Raw genomic sequence first — 14694 nt, 5'->3', positions numbered from 1 at the left:
TATGTACTTTCCTTATTTCTTTCTTTAAGTGTATCAAAATATTTTTGGGGCCACTGCATATTGAAAAAAATCAATATGGAAAGGACTGCATTTTTGGAATTTATATAAACGGAATTAATCGACTACATTCCAAGTGGCAAAAAAGGCACAAAGCACAAGATATCCATGGATTTTGTGAAATTTTTGGATTTGTGGATTTAATTTCCAGTTTATCTGAGCTCTGTCCAACAGTTGTGATGATGGTCTTCTTTGTAAAATTTAACTTTATAGTCATTCGTCACTACATTACAATTAACAAACAAAATGCTTGATGAAAAGTATGAGGCAAAATAAACACACAAAAGATAGATGAATAATTTTCTCCCAAAATAGTTTTATTTAGGTTGAAGTTTACAGCCATGGATCAACAGCGCCCCCTGCCAGTGATAACAAGAGAAAGAGAGATGTTTGAATGTTTTTTTAGTTTTTTTTTTTCTTTTCTCTCTCTCTCCCACCAGCCTTCAGTACTAGTCCTGTTTGCTAAGTCAAACATTACTATTGCTCATACTTAGAGTTAACAACTTCAATGATGCCTCAAATTATGGATCGATAAGAGGTTTTCTATTGCTTTTCTGAGAGATCAGACTTATAATTTTTCATCTGGTAGATGATGAAAGAGATGGTAAAAAAAAAAAAAAAATGCACATGCAATGAAGTAGAAACAACAGTCATATCTGGAGAGCAGAATATCATCGGATTTGAGATTTGAGAGAGATTTGAAATAACCATTTATATATCACTCAGAGCACACTAGCAAAAGCCCTAGCAACCTCAAAGAAACATACTACAAACCACAAGGAACAGCATAATAATTCCCTAGCATTGTGGTGAGTTTTGCATAAACAAACACAAAATGTCAAAATACAGTTCTAGTCGTCTTCAATAGAGCTCCCCATAAATTACATTACATAAAGTCAAAGATTATTGGATTATGTTTCACATGAAAATTTTTTTTCTGTCTACATCAAAATTTCATGTTTATTTCAATGCGTTGTTTGACGTTTGTAATTAATTGTGCAATTTGCTAGCAGTTTCTGAGTGCAAATTGTTTCTACACCAAACGTTTATAACGAGAACGTTTAACTTCACAAATATATTGGTTTAAAATGGTGCCCAACATAACCACAAGGTGGCAGATCATTCCATCCAATAGTACTTTGCCAAGCCAAACCCATTTAAAAGACCTGTTCAGATTCTTGAAGAGCTGTGTGTAGCTGGTATGCATTAATATGCTCTAAACACGCACCATATGCACTGCTAAAATAATGTGCAGAGAAGAAGGAAAATGTATTGTTTGTTATACAGCTAGAGAGATTTCATTCACTCAAACACCCTGTAAGAAAAGGTCAATTTTCATGATTGACTGATTGAATTTAATTGTTATTTACATATGAATACTTCAAAGAAGCTTTACAGTATTAAATGGTAAAATAACAATATCAATAATGCAAACTTCAAAAATGAAACAAATCCAAAATTCTGCTATAAAGCAGCTCTAAAAAGTCAATAGTGTCATTATTCAACTCCAGTCAGTTCAGTGTTTGCTCAGTTCAGTTAAATTACAGTTTCAATATTGCATAATTCATCAATTATGAACATATTTAATCCAGGTATAATATACAAGTCATGTCATGAATCAGCCTCCATTCAGTTCAAGTTTTGTTCTCATCTGATAGTATCAATGCAATAAAATTGATGATATTACTGAATAAAACGTCTCTTTTAGACCATAATGAGACAAATACTGTGATGACAGTTAAACATGTGTTACATATTCCCATAAAAGCCCGAGTTACAGCCACTGCTACAGTCTCTTCAGGAAGGACAGTTATTGTGCTGCAATAAATGTGTTGTGGATTAATTCCACCTGAGAAGGAAGCTATTGGTTGTCAGACAGCAATGAGCAGATTAACTTGGCATATGGCCTTGAGGTTTAGCTTTCAGAATTGAACATCAGTCAGCAGTTTGCAACTGACAGTTAACCACCCCGATTCAGAGTCTTACCTTTCTGTGTTCATAAAGTCACATAGGGATTTGTAATTTACTATGCCTGAGCCAAACTGATGACATGTGGTCCATTTGAAAAATCATGTGTGAAGTTCATTTGGTTTATTTGTGATGCACAACTTAAGGATGAACCAAATGATAGAAATGTGCCAAATTGAGAGGTAAGAATCCATGTCTGATGAATGATATTGTGGGTAAATATACCGTGGTACTAAATCCATGACGTTATCTTCAAACAACATCTCTGTGTCCTGACCAATTATAACCCATTCAAAAGGTTGCAGTATGCAGCAGGATCAAGCAATCTACAGAGAAGTAAAACAATGCTGTAATGCTGATCGAGCATATATTAGATCTCTATATTACTTTCATATATGCTGTGTCAAGACTGCGGATGAACACGTAAAGTAAAGGACAAACCTCACAGTCTGTCACTGCCACAAAGCTGTGCAATGGTCTCAATACATTAATTTAAATCCATCTTAACTCCTGTGTACAATTTACCTGCTATCGTAGAGTAAAATCTACTTACTATTTAAAGTAAATATTACATATTTAATTTCACATATAGAATTAAGCAAAATCTACTTACCCAAGTTAAGTAAATTTAACAAAGAAATGAGTAACTTCAGCTTCGTCAGTAAGAGTTTGAGTAATTTTTACCTAGTCTAAGCTTACTTGGCAATACTTTGATTTTACTCTATATAGTATGAATTGTTTTAGCCAAAAACATCACAACGGTTATTATATAGACAGCATACTGTATCACCAACCCAAACGGAGACTTCAGTACTTGGAACACAATACACAATGGCGGTAACATTCTGTGGATCGTTTTTGTGTATACATCTGTCACCTTTATTTATATAGCGCTTTTACAATACAGATTGTGTCAAAGCACTTAACAGTATCAAATTGGAGGATAGAGTGTCAGTAATGTATAATGATAAGATTAAACACTCAATTTTCAGTTAAAGGCATTTCATTATTGAATTCAGAGATGTCATTGTCTAGCTCAGTTTAGTTTAAATAGTATCTGTGCAATCAAATCGGCGATAATCGCTAGAAATTAAGTGTCCCCAGTGTCCCCTATTAGAAAAGGAACTCCAGATGTAACAAAATTGCAAGTTAGTAAACCTAAGAGCAAAAGCGATGATAAAACAGTGGAAATACAGGTGGAAAACAGAAAAAATAAATGAATAAATATTTATTCATGCCCCAGTGCATGATGGGAAAACCAGTATCAGAAGAGTTCAGTTGGTTTTACTTAATTTTATAACGTTGATATTTAAGCTTTAATTTCTACAAGCTTGAATTGAGGATTGATATAGAATTTACTTTTGGCCTGATCTAACTTTTTCATGTATATAATAATAATAATAATAATAATAATAATAATAATGTTGTTCCTTGAGCAGCAAATCAGCATATTAGAATTATTTCTGAAGGATCATGTGACACTGAAGACTGGAGTAATGATGCTGAAAATTCAGCTTTGATCAAAGCAGTAAATTACATTTTATGATAAATATTATTTCTGTCATAGTACGGGTGTCCAAGATAAACTCTTTCATGAAGATGAAGGCAAAAATGTGTCTTTGTCCGTGAGTCTGTGTAAAGAGAATTCTGAGAATTGTTTCTAAACACATTACAAATGTTAGAAATGTATTGCTGAAACACATTACAAAAACTCTGAACTATGTAGTAGTGAATTGTGGAGTTAAACCGTTAAACAGTTTTTCAACAAATCTGTGTTCAGGATTTTTTGGCCCCAACACTATAATAACTATGTTGAGAGGTCAAGTTCTTAGTTCGTCTTTTTGAATGTCTGTGATGTTAGATATACAGATTCTAGGCAGGGACGATTGTAGGGTGAATGGATACCCGGGTCTTAGCCCAGAGACATCAATATGTGGCAAAAACATGAAGTGTTTAAAAACATGGAGTGTTCACAATTCGCATCTAAAAACGCATGGAAACGCTAGCTGTACCGCTTTCTCTTCTTTCAAAGCGCACCGGAGCTTGCGCTCTTGTGGCTTTGGCCGTTGCTAAGCAACCATGAGCCGCGCTCGCCTTGAAGACGAGAAGGTTTCAATTCACTGCAGCACTTGCCGCGCGTCTACAATTAAATAACAAACTTGTACCCTCAAAAATGTACCCCTTCCAGAAGGTGCAAACTTGGGCCGCAGGAACAACAAAGGGCGGGATGGAGGGCGACAAAGGAGCGGCTGTGGGATGGTGACAGGGGATGGCAATGGGCTGGCAGGAAGGCAGGCAGACAGTACAGGTGGAGGCTCAGGTGGAGGACAGACTCCCGGGAGGAGGACGACAAACAGAGTCCAGGGAGGACACGATGGAGGGAGAAGCCATGTAGGAAACAGGAGGAGCCAGGGCAGATCAGACGGAGGGAGGAGCCAGGGAGAAGACAGGAGGGAACAGGAGTAGATGGCAGATGACTCCAGCGACCGAGGCGGAGGCGGGTATCTGGAAGGCCGCGGTGGAGCCGAAGCGACAGAGGACCAAGGTGGAGCCGGAGGGAAGGAGGAGCCTGACAGAGATGGAGGGACGAGCTGTATCCGGAGGAGTGGAGTCCCGAGGTGGCGGATGGTCGACGACTGACCAAGGAGGAGCCGGAGAGACGAGGGAACCCGGTGGAGCCGGTAGAATGATGGGCCACGGTGGAAAGGAGGGAGCTAGGATCCTTGGTGGATGGTGGCAAAGATGGTGGGCTGAGGGTGAGCAGAGGGGCTGCCAGGAGACATTGGAGGTGATGGTGAGGACTGGTGCAGAGATCGTGGAAGAGAGAGGCTGGGCGGGAGTTCAGGGTGCTCAGGGGGCTTAGGAATGGTGTGTGCTGCCCACACACACCCCAAAGCCACTCCCAGCACCAGGATCGCCAACGATAGGGGAACGACTTCCATGGTCACTGTAATACAGGTAGACAGATCAGGGCAGACATTTAGTTCATAAACGGTCTCCTCGGTCGAAACTGGACAGACAGGAACAATTCCATTTATTCTCTACTGTAGGAGAGGAAGAATTGTATAAACTTGTTAAATCATCTAAACCAACAACATGTATGTTAGACCCGATTCCATCTAAACTACTAAAAGAGCTGCTTCCAGAAGTCATAGATCCTCTTTTGGCTATTATTAATTCATCATTGTCATTAGGATATGTCCCCAAAACCTTCAAATTGGCTGTTATTAAGCCTCTCATTAAAAAAACAGAACTTGACCCCAAAGATCTAGTTAATTACAGACCGATCTCAAATCTCCCTTTTCTGTCAAAGATACTAGAAAAGGTAGTATCCTCACAATTATATTCCTTCCTAGAGAAAAATTATATCTGTGAGGAATTCCAGTCAGGATTTAGATCGTATCATAGTACTGAGACTGCTCTCATTAGAGCTACAAATGACCTGCTTCTATCATCTGATCGTGGTTGTATCTCTTTATTAGTTCTACTGGATCTTAGCGCTGCGTTCAACACTATCGACCACAACATTCTTGTGAATAGACTACAAAACTTTGTTGGCATTAGTGAAAGCGCTTTAGCATGGTTCAAATCGTACTTATCTGACCGCCATCAGTTCGTAGCAGTGAATGAAGAGGTATCATATCGATCACAAGTGCAGTATGGAGTACCTCAAGGCTCAGTACTAGGGCTGTTACTTTTCACGCTTTACATGTTTACATGGAGATATTATCAGGAGACATGGTGTTAGCTTTCACTGTTATGCTGATGATACTCAGCTCTATATTTCTTCGCAGCCCGGTGAAACACACCAAATTGAGAAACTAACGGAATGCATAGTCGATATAAAAAACTGGATGACAAGTAATTTTTTACTGCTAAATTCTGAAAAAACAGAGGTGTTAATTATCGGACCTAAAAACCCAACATGTAATAACCTAGAACATTATCTAACACTTGATGGCTTCTCTGTCAATTCTTCTTCATCAGTCAGCAACCTAGGTGTGCTGTTTGATAGCAATCTTTCATTTGAAAGCCATGTTTCTAGCATCTGTAAAACTGCGTTTTTTCATCTCAAAAGCTTATCTAAATTGCGACCTATGCTCTCAACGTCAAATGCAGAAATGTTAATTCATGCGTTTATTACCTCAAGGTTAGACTATTGTAATGCTTTATTGGGTGGTTGCTCTGCACGCTTGATCAAAAAACTACAGTTGGTCCAAAATGCAGCAGCTAGAGTCCTTACTAGAACCAGGAAATATGACCATATTAGCCTGGTTCTGTCAACACTGCACTGGCTCCCTATCAAACATCGGATAGATTTTAAAATCTTGTTAATTACTTATAAAGCCCTAAATGGTTTAGCTACTCAGTACTTGAGCGAGCTCTTATCACACTATAGTCCTCCATGTCCACTGCGTTCTCAAAACTCTGGCTGTTTGATAATACCTAGAATATCAAAATCGACTGCTGGCGGCAGATCCTTTTCCTATTTAGGACCCAAACTCTGGAACAATCTACCTAACACTGTTCAGGAGGAAGACACACTCTGTCAGTTTAAATCTAGATTAAAGACCCATCTCTTTAGCCTGGCTTACACATAACACACTAATATGCTTCTATTATTCAAATCCGTAAAAGGATTGTTAGGCTGCATTAATTAGATCAACTGGAATCGGGAACACTCTCCAAAACACACGATGTACTCGTTACATCGTAAGTAGAATGGCATCTACGCTAATATTTGTCTGTTTCTTTCCTATTCTGTTTCTCAGTCTGTATCCGATCAGATGGTGGATCAGCACCAAGAGATGATGTCTACAACCCTGTCAGCGGAGACCAGGACACCCAGATGACCCCCAGAGACATATCCCCAGTGATGACCTCGATTAAAATACAAAAACTAAAAAATATAACAAAATAACTAAAAATATAATAAAATACCTAACTACATAATACTACTATTGTTAGAAATTGCAACAAAATTCAAATTAAAATTGGTCAGAGGAGAACTGGCCCCCCGACTGAGAGAGAGGTTTCTCCCAAGGTTTTTTTTTTTTTTCTCCATTCTGTCACAGAGGGAGTTTTGGTTCCTTGCCGCTGTCGCCTCTGGCTTGCTCAGTTGGGGACACTTAATTTCTAGCGATTATCGCCGATTTGATTGCACAGATACTATTTAAACTAAACTGAGCTAGACAATGACATCTCTGAATTCAATAATGAAATGCCTTTAACTGAAAATTGAGTGTTTAATCATTATACATTACTGACACTCTATCCTCCAATTTGATACTGTTAAGTGCTTTGACACAATCTGTATTGTTAAAAGCGCTATATTAATAAAGGTGACTTGACTTGACTTGACAGTTCAGTGCAGACAGATATTTCTAGGCAGACAGACGGTTCGGGGCAGATAGAAGGTTCAGGACAGGCAGATGATGATGAGGGACGGGCAGGTAAAATTCAGTCCACTGAACTCAGCTCACACTCAGCTATGGTGCAGTGGGCAGAGCTTCCCTCTGAGCTCTTGCTATCCATAACGATCTTCCTCATGGCGAGCACTGTAGCCGGATCTTTCACCTGATCTGACGTTTCAGGCTCTGGCTTCGGGGTGATCCTCGGCGATGGCTCGTCAATTGCGGTGGGCTCAGGCTTTTGTCCCGCGCAGTGGGCTGATGGTGGCCTGTGCTCTGGGTCCGGAGGTGTTCTGGTTCTGGAAGGTCAACAGGACGATGGCAATTCACCCCGATCCAGAACAGAGACTTCAGACACTTGCCGTCAAAAGGGCAGGTGACAGCAAGACGAGTGAAACTGAGGTCAAAAGTAATAAGATCGTGGCTCTCCCGGGCCACGGCAGAGAATTTCACTGCCAATTCCTTATTTTGGTCCGGTATTATGTCACGTTACGAGTGTCCAAGATAAACTCTCTCACGAAGATGAAGGCAAAAATGTTTCTTTTATTAATTCCACACAGGGTAAATCACAGAAGGCAGGCAGGAGACACACGTAGGAGCAACATTCACAATACCAGACGAAGACAGAATGAACAGACTTGAACTTAAGTAGATGGGCAAATGAGGGTAATTAATAGAACACAGGTGAACAGAATGACACAATTAAAACTAGGTCACAGACACATGAGGGAAGAAAACACAACAATAAGACCAGGGGTGTGACAATTTCACAATATTACTACTTTTATTAAACAGTATGTGAAACAGTAGTTTAATATTTTGTCTAGTACTGTATATTAATGTGCTGTTCAGCTGGATGTGTGATGGATCAGTGTAGGAGCTCCATCAGAGCTGTCCACACGGCATGTGGGAATGCAGCTTCTTATGGTGATCACTGCTGTTTTTCAAAGGTCGGTGGAACAATACTTTTGATTCTCTGTAAACCCATTTCCAATTAGCTTACGGCCAACATGCATGGCCTTCCATAAACCAGCATCATCAGTAAAAGAGAGACTGAGCTCCTCCATCAGAGAGCATGGACATTCACTTGAGCACACAGGGGAATTCCACACGTAACCCACAGAAATCAATTATATTAGCAGGGATCCTTCAGGGAGTTGGCATTAGAGATTTCCCGGAATAAAAACGTGAGAATGATTAATATCTGAAACCAATTTTTAAAATATATTCTCTATTACAAATTTGATTAAAGCATTTCTTATTTATTACTAAACCACAGTGACACAGTTCAAATGACCTCATTAATGTTCTCATTGCTGTTTCATGCATAGAGTGCAGCTGAGCTCACTGAGTCAGAGCATGAACTGGCCGTCTCAAAAGTGAGCAAGAAGAGACCCAGATCATGGCTGGGAACGAGACAGATATGGCCCTATTTATTTACAGTTTAAAAGTAAAATCCTATTATTTTTCCGATAGTCTCTCCCACCCTAACACTTCTATCACTGTTTACTTGTGCTACGGAGGTGTATATTACACCTGGAGAAAGCTATAGAATATATTATCATTCCCATATATTTTGAATGGCAGTTACTAGGTTGGCACATGGAGCCCCATAAGTATTATTATTATTATTATTGTAAGTATGCAAACAGTAGACGCGTTTCCATTACAGAATTGCACAAAACCTTTGTGATATTTTATGAAAGTTGATAAAAAACAATTGTGAAATGACAACATTTCCATTAACAGATTTTGTGTGACTAAAGTCTAATCCTCTCAAGATATATCATGACGGCAGATGTTTTTAGGTTCACATGGCCGTGTCGGAGCCATAATGTGCCACAGATGTGTGTAGTTTAAATAAGGGGTTATCCAAGCATTAATGGCAAGGAAAGCCTCTTTCACTTTAAAGCAGCCGTATCAGGTGTTTCTTGGCGGTTATAGTACATTAAATAATGATCATGTGACAGTTATTTACATCAAATGCGGGGAAAAAAACAAAAAACAAAATTAATCAAATTGCCTGAAAAAACATCTCATGCGAACATAAAAAAACTTTTTTGTGATATACAGTATTGGAGTTTTTGCTAAATTTATGAGTTTCCATTATTCCATTACATATTTCCAATTCGCAATTTCAATGTGCTCAATTTGAAGGGTATTGGAAATGCAGCTAGTGACTGCATCCAAAATCATATGCTTTCCTACTAAATAGTATCCTACTGAAAAAAGCTGTATTATTGAATTCACAGTATTCATAAAATAGTAAGCAAGAAGTTCCTGGATAACCTACTATTTCCGACACTTTGCTATCTCATGAGGACACAGGAGGCCAGAGAATTTGTGAATGGCATTAAAGCGACAAAACTGGTCACATGACATTAACATGTCAGATGTAGTATTACATTCATACTATTGGGAACACAATTGTTTAATGGTTTCGAAGTAATTACTTATTCAAAAGAAGAGCCTACGGTAACACTTTATTTTAAGGACCTATTCTCGCTATTAACTAGTTGCTCATTAGCATGCATATTGCTAGAATATTGGCTGTTTATTAGTATTTATAAACCACATATTAATGCCTTATTCTGCATGACCATATTTTAAGTCCCTTAATCTACCCATACCTAAACTACCTTATTTACTATTAATAAGCATCAAATTAGGAGTTTTTTTTTTTGGAGGAAAAGTCGTAGTTAATAGTGAATGTGTTCCCTGTTCTAAAGTGTTACCGAGCCTACTTAACAGAGTATGCCAATTTGGATTGGATGATAATCACTCCATTCTTATATATGAAGGGGTCATCTGTAATAACCCTTTAAAAAAACTGAAATTAACTGCAATACCTACAATATTGTATGTATGTATCTGAAGGCCAATACACCGTTGTGGCAATTTGTAACTATGTTATGTTTTGGCAAGTTGGTGTCTAATCATACAATAACATTCATATCTGCTTATGTCCCATTGGTGCTTAGGTTTAGCAGTGGACCTTCATGCTTACTTTTTTTTGTTGTTGTTTTTTCGTTTTCTAAAAATCATACATTTCCATATGAATCCCATAACGTAAATTCATACGAAATCAACACCTTCTAAAACAGTTACATTTTCTCATAAGACTGAGTTGGAACGGCTGACAGGGGTGTTTGGAAAGCTTGTATTATTTTAAAATCAATCTTTACATATTTGCGATCTTGCTAGTTGATAGTTGGGCAAAAACTCAATAGTGGAGTGAAGTGTACATGCACATGCACAAAACAGACAAGTCTGTGTCTAAAGCTATGTCTGTTTATGCATCACGTCAGACACATCTTCAGACTGGAGAATGTGGACTGTGAACTGAATTTGCTAAGGACAAGTTGTGTAGAGAGGTAGAGAACACATAATTCTCTGTCTGCTCCAGTTTATCAACACCAGAGAATCTCAGCTGCTGCTTCTAATCCCATCTGGCTGTCTCTATTGATATAGCGGGCTACTGCTGTGTTGTTCTTGAATGTGCCCATGTGTGGTGTGTACTTTCAGCCTCTCCAGTGTGAGTCATTGAATGTTATCTTCTCCATACTGGCTGTCTAAAGGAGTCACAGGTCGGTGTCTGAGTCACGCTGTAGGTCAGACTTTAATACCTGGTGTTAATGATCTGCTCATGAGACTCTGTGTTCACTGTGATGATTTTAATTGTTTCCTTTGTAGGCCTCTACTCAAACTCAAAGATGTGGGTCGATGGCATTTAAAGAATGTTCATGATATAGAAAATAAAAAAATTATATTAGGTGGCCTTAACTACTATGTACTTACATAAAAAATAAGTTCAATGTACTTATTGTGTTCATACTGTATTGCAAAACACTATTGCTGTTATTGAGGTGGGATACGGGTAGGTTAGGTACAGGTTTGGTGGTATGGGTAGGTGGGTGGGTTAAGGTGTAAGGGATGGGTCAACAGCATAATTATAAATGTGATTACAGAAATTAATTACATATAGGTATTTTGAAAAATATAAGTACAATGTAGAAACATGTATGTACACAATAAGTGCATTGTACCAAATGATTAATTCAAATGTAAGTACATAGTAAGTAGTTAAGGCCACCTATTATAAAGTGGGACCTTTTTTTTTCTTTAAAGAAGTATAATGACTTAAAAATGTGACCATCAGGAATTTCTGTGAGTGCAAATAAATAAATAAATAAATGAATAAGGTAAATACATACATGCATACATACGTACATACACACACACACATATACATACATACACTGTATATACATACTGTATATATATGTTCATTTATATATCATGAATTATTCATGAAGTTGCACTCAACATGACATTTTACAACCTGAACTAACCTTCATAAAATGCTCAAATTATTTGACATTTTAAGAGACTTATTGACCTCGACATACAGGTGCATCTCAATAAATTAGAATGTCGTGGAAAAGTTCATTTATTTCAGTAATTCAACTCAAATTGTGAAACTCGTGTATTAAATAAATTCAATGCACACAGACTGAAGTAGTTTAGTCTTTGGTTATTTTAATTGTGATGATTTTGGCTCACATTTAACAAAAACGCACCAATTCGCTATCTCAACAAATTAAAATACTTCATAAGACCAATAAAAAAAAAAAAAAAAAAACCATTTTTAGTGAATTGTTGGCCTTCTGGAAAGTATGTTTATTTACTGTATATGTACTCAATACTTGGTTAGTTGCTCCTTTTGCTTTAATTACTGCCTCAATACGGAGGTGGTATGGAAGCCCAGGTTTCTTTGACAGTGGCCTTCAGCTCATCTGCATTTTTTGGTCTCTTGTTTCTCATTTTCCTCTTGACAATACCCCATAGATTCTCTATGGGGTTCAGGTCTGGTGAGTTTGCTGGCCAATCAAGCACACCAACACCATGGCTATTTAACCAACTTTTGGTGCTTTTGGCAGTGTGGGCAGGTGCCAAATCCTGCTGGAAAATGAAATCAGCATCTTTAAAAAGCTGGTCAGCAGAAGGAAGCATGAAGTGCTCCAAAAATTCTTGGTAAACGGGTGCAGTGACTTTGGTTTTCAAAAAACACAATGGACCAACACCAGCAGATGACATTGCACCCCAAATCATCACAGACTGTGGAAACTTAACACTGGATTTCAATCAACTTGGGCTATGAGCTTCTCCAGACTCTAGGACCTTGGTTTCCAAATGAAATAAAAAACTTGCTCTCATCTGAAAAGAGGACTTTGGACCCCAGCCTCAGTCCATTCCTTGTGAAGTTCACCCAAATTCTTAAATCGATTTTGCTTGACAATCCTCATAAGGTTGGTTCCTCATAAGGCTGCGGTTCTCTCGGTTGGTTGTGCATCTTTTTCTTTCACACTTTTTCCTTCCACTCAACTCTCTGTTAACATGCTTGGATACAGCACTCTGTGAACAGCCAGCTTCTTTGGCAATGAATGTTTGTGGCTTACCCTCCTTGTGAAGGGTGTCAATGATTGTCTTCTGGACAACTGTCAGATCAGCAGTCTTCCCCATGATTGTGTAGCCTAGTGAACCAAACTGAGAGACCATTTAAGCTGATTGGCATGTCACCATATTCTAATTTGTTGAGATAGTGAATTGGTGGGTTTTTGTTAAATGTGAGCCAAAATCATCACAATTAAAAGAACCAAAGACTTAAACTACTTCAGTCTGTGTGCACTGAATTTATTTAATACATGAGTTTCACAATTTGAGTTGAATTACTGAAATAAATGAACTTTTCCACGACACTCTAATTTATTGAGATGCACCTGTATAGTCACGAGGACGCATTTTTCTGCATGCGTCTATGTTGCATATTGTTTTGACTTTATGAATTTCTTGGTTGCACTACATGACTATTAAACAGTGAAGCTGTTTTGTATACTTTTTTGTAAGATAAAATAAAGTTTTATTTTTAAAAACTTCGGTAACACATTACAATAAGGTTCCATTAGTTGACATTAGTTAATGCATTGACTAACATTAACGATGAGCAATAAATTTGTTACTGTATTTATTAATCTTTGTTATCATTGTTAGTTCATGTTAGCTCAAGTCCATCAAACAACATTGAGATACAATTTTTGATTTTAATAATGTATTAGTAAATGTTAAAATCAACATTAAGATTAATAAATGCTTTAGAACCATGCATTATTTTAGTTCATGTAAACTGATGTGGTGAACTAATGTTAACAAATGGCACCTGATTGTGTTACCAAAACTTCATTGCTGAAGATTCATTAATAAGTTTTTACTTTATGCATCCTAGGAAATAAAAAAAAATAATAAAATAAAAAAATAAGAAACAGAAATTAAATTGAAAACATAGTCATCATAAAAGTCATAGTACTCGTGAATTTTTCATGTTCTGAGTGCAGACGGGACAAACGCTGTCTCAGTATCATGCTTTGGGGGGGGTTCATGTCTATTGTGGTTATCTCCCTGGAATGATCAACTATTTTTAGGCTTCTCTCATGTATGCCTGCTAGTTCTTCACCTAGTTAGCATTAAAATGTTGCTTACCATGAAGGCCAAGGGCCTACATCTACTGTCAGCAAAGTTAATACTCAAAGGAAACGGAGAGCAGGCTGTTCTCTGATGATGGCTATAGTAGGCATATAGTATTCAAGACAATAATGCTTTCCAGTTTGTTTCTGGTCTCAGGATCCAGTTAAATCTTGTGAGCCATTTGGATAGAGCCTGAGATTGGAGCCCTTGATGTTAAACATTTAGCTTAGCTCATTTGGAAAACAAATTTGCAAATAAAGTCAAAAACAGGGCGGGGAATAAATGTAACATCATTAAATATTTAAAATACTTTAAAACAACAACAACAACACAAATTTCTGTTTATATTGTTAGTAATCAGATTATACCCCAAAATAGTGTTAACTCATGTAAACATGTCATGTAGCCTTATGCTAAGCTAAATACAAAAATTATGTATTCGTATAAATTAGTAAAACATTTAATACAAGGTCTAAAATTCCAAAACATTCTATTTATGAGAATTTGTAAAAAAAAAATAAAAAAAAATAAAATAAATAAATATCGGAAACTCCGATAAAATATTTGAGAAGCAACACTAGTACATTACTTAAATGTGTGTGAAAAAAATAAAATAAAATAAAATAAATCTGCTTGTGCTGGAGAGTTAATCTCAAAAATCAAAATATCAAGAGAGTGAAACATTTTACTAACGTTTCACTGTATTTAAAAAAGTAGGGGATAATTCAGGTTAATT

This window comes from Onychostoma macrolepis, chromosome 19, assembly GCF_012432095.1.
Source record: "Onychostoma macrolepis isolate SWU-2019 chromosome 19, ASM1243209v1, whole genome shotgun sequence".
Lineage (NCBI taxonomy): Eukaryota > Metazoa > Chordata > Actinopteri > Cypriniformes > Cyprinidae > Onychostoma > Onychostoma macrolepis.
Note: the sequence above shows the minus strand (reverse complement) of the source record.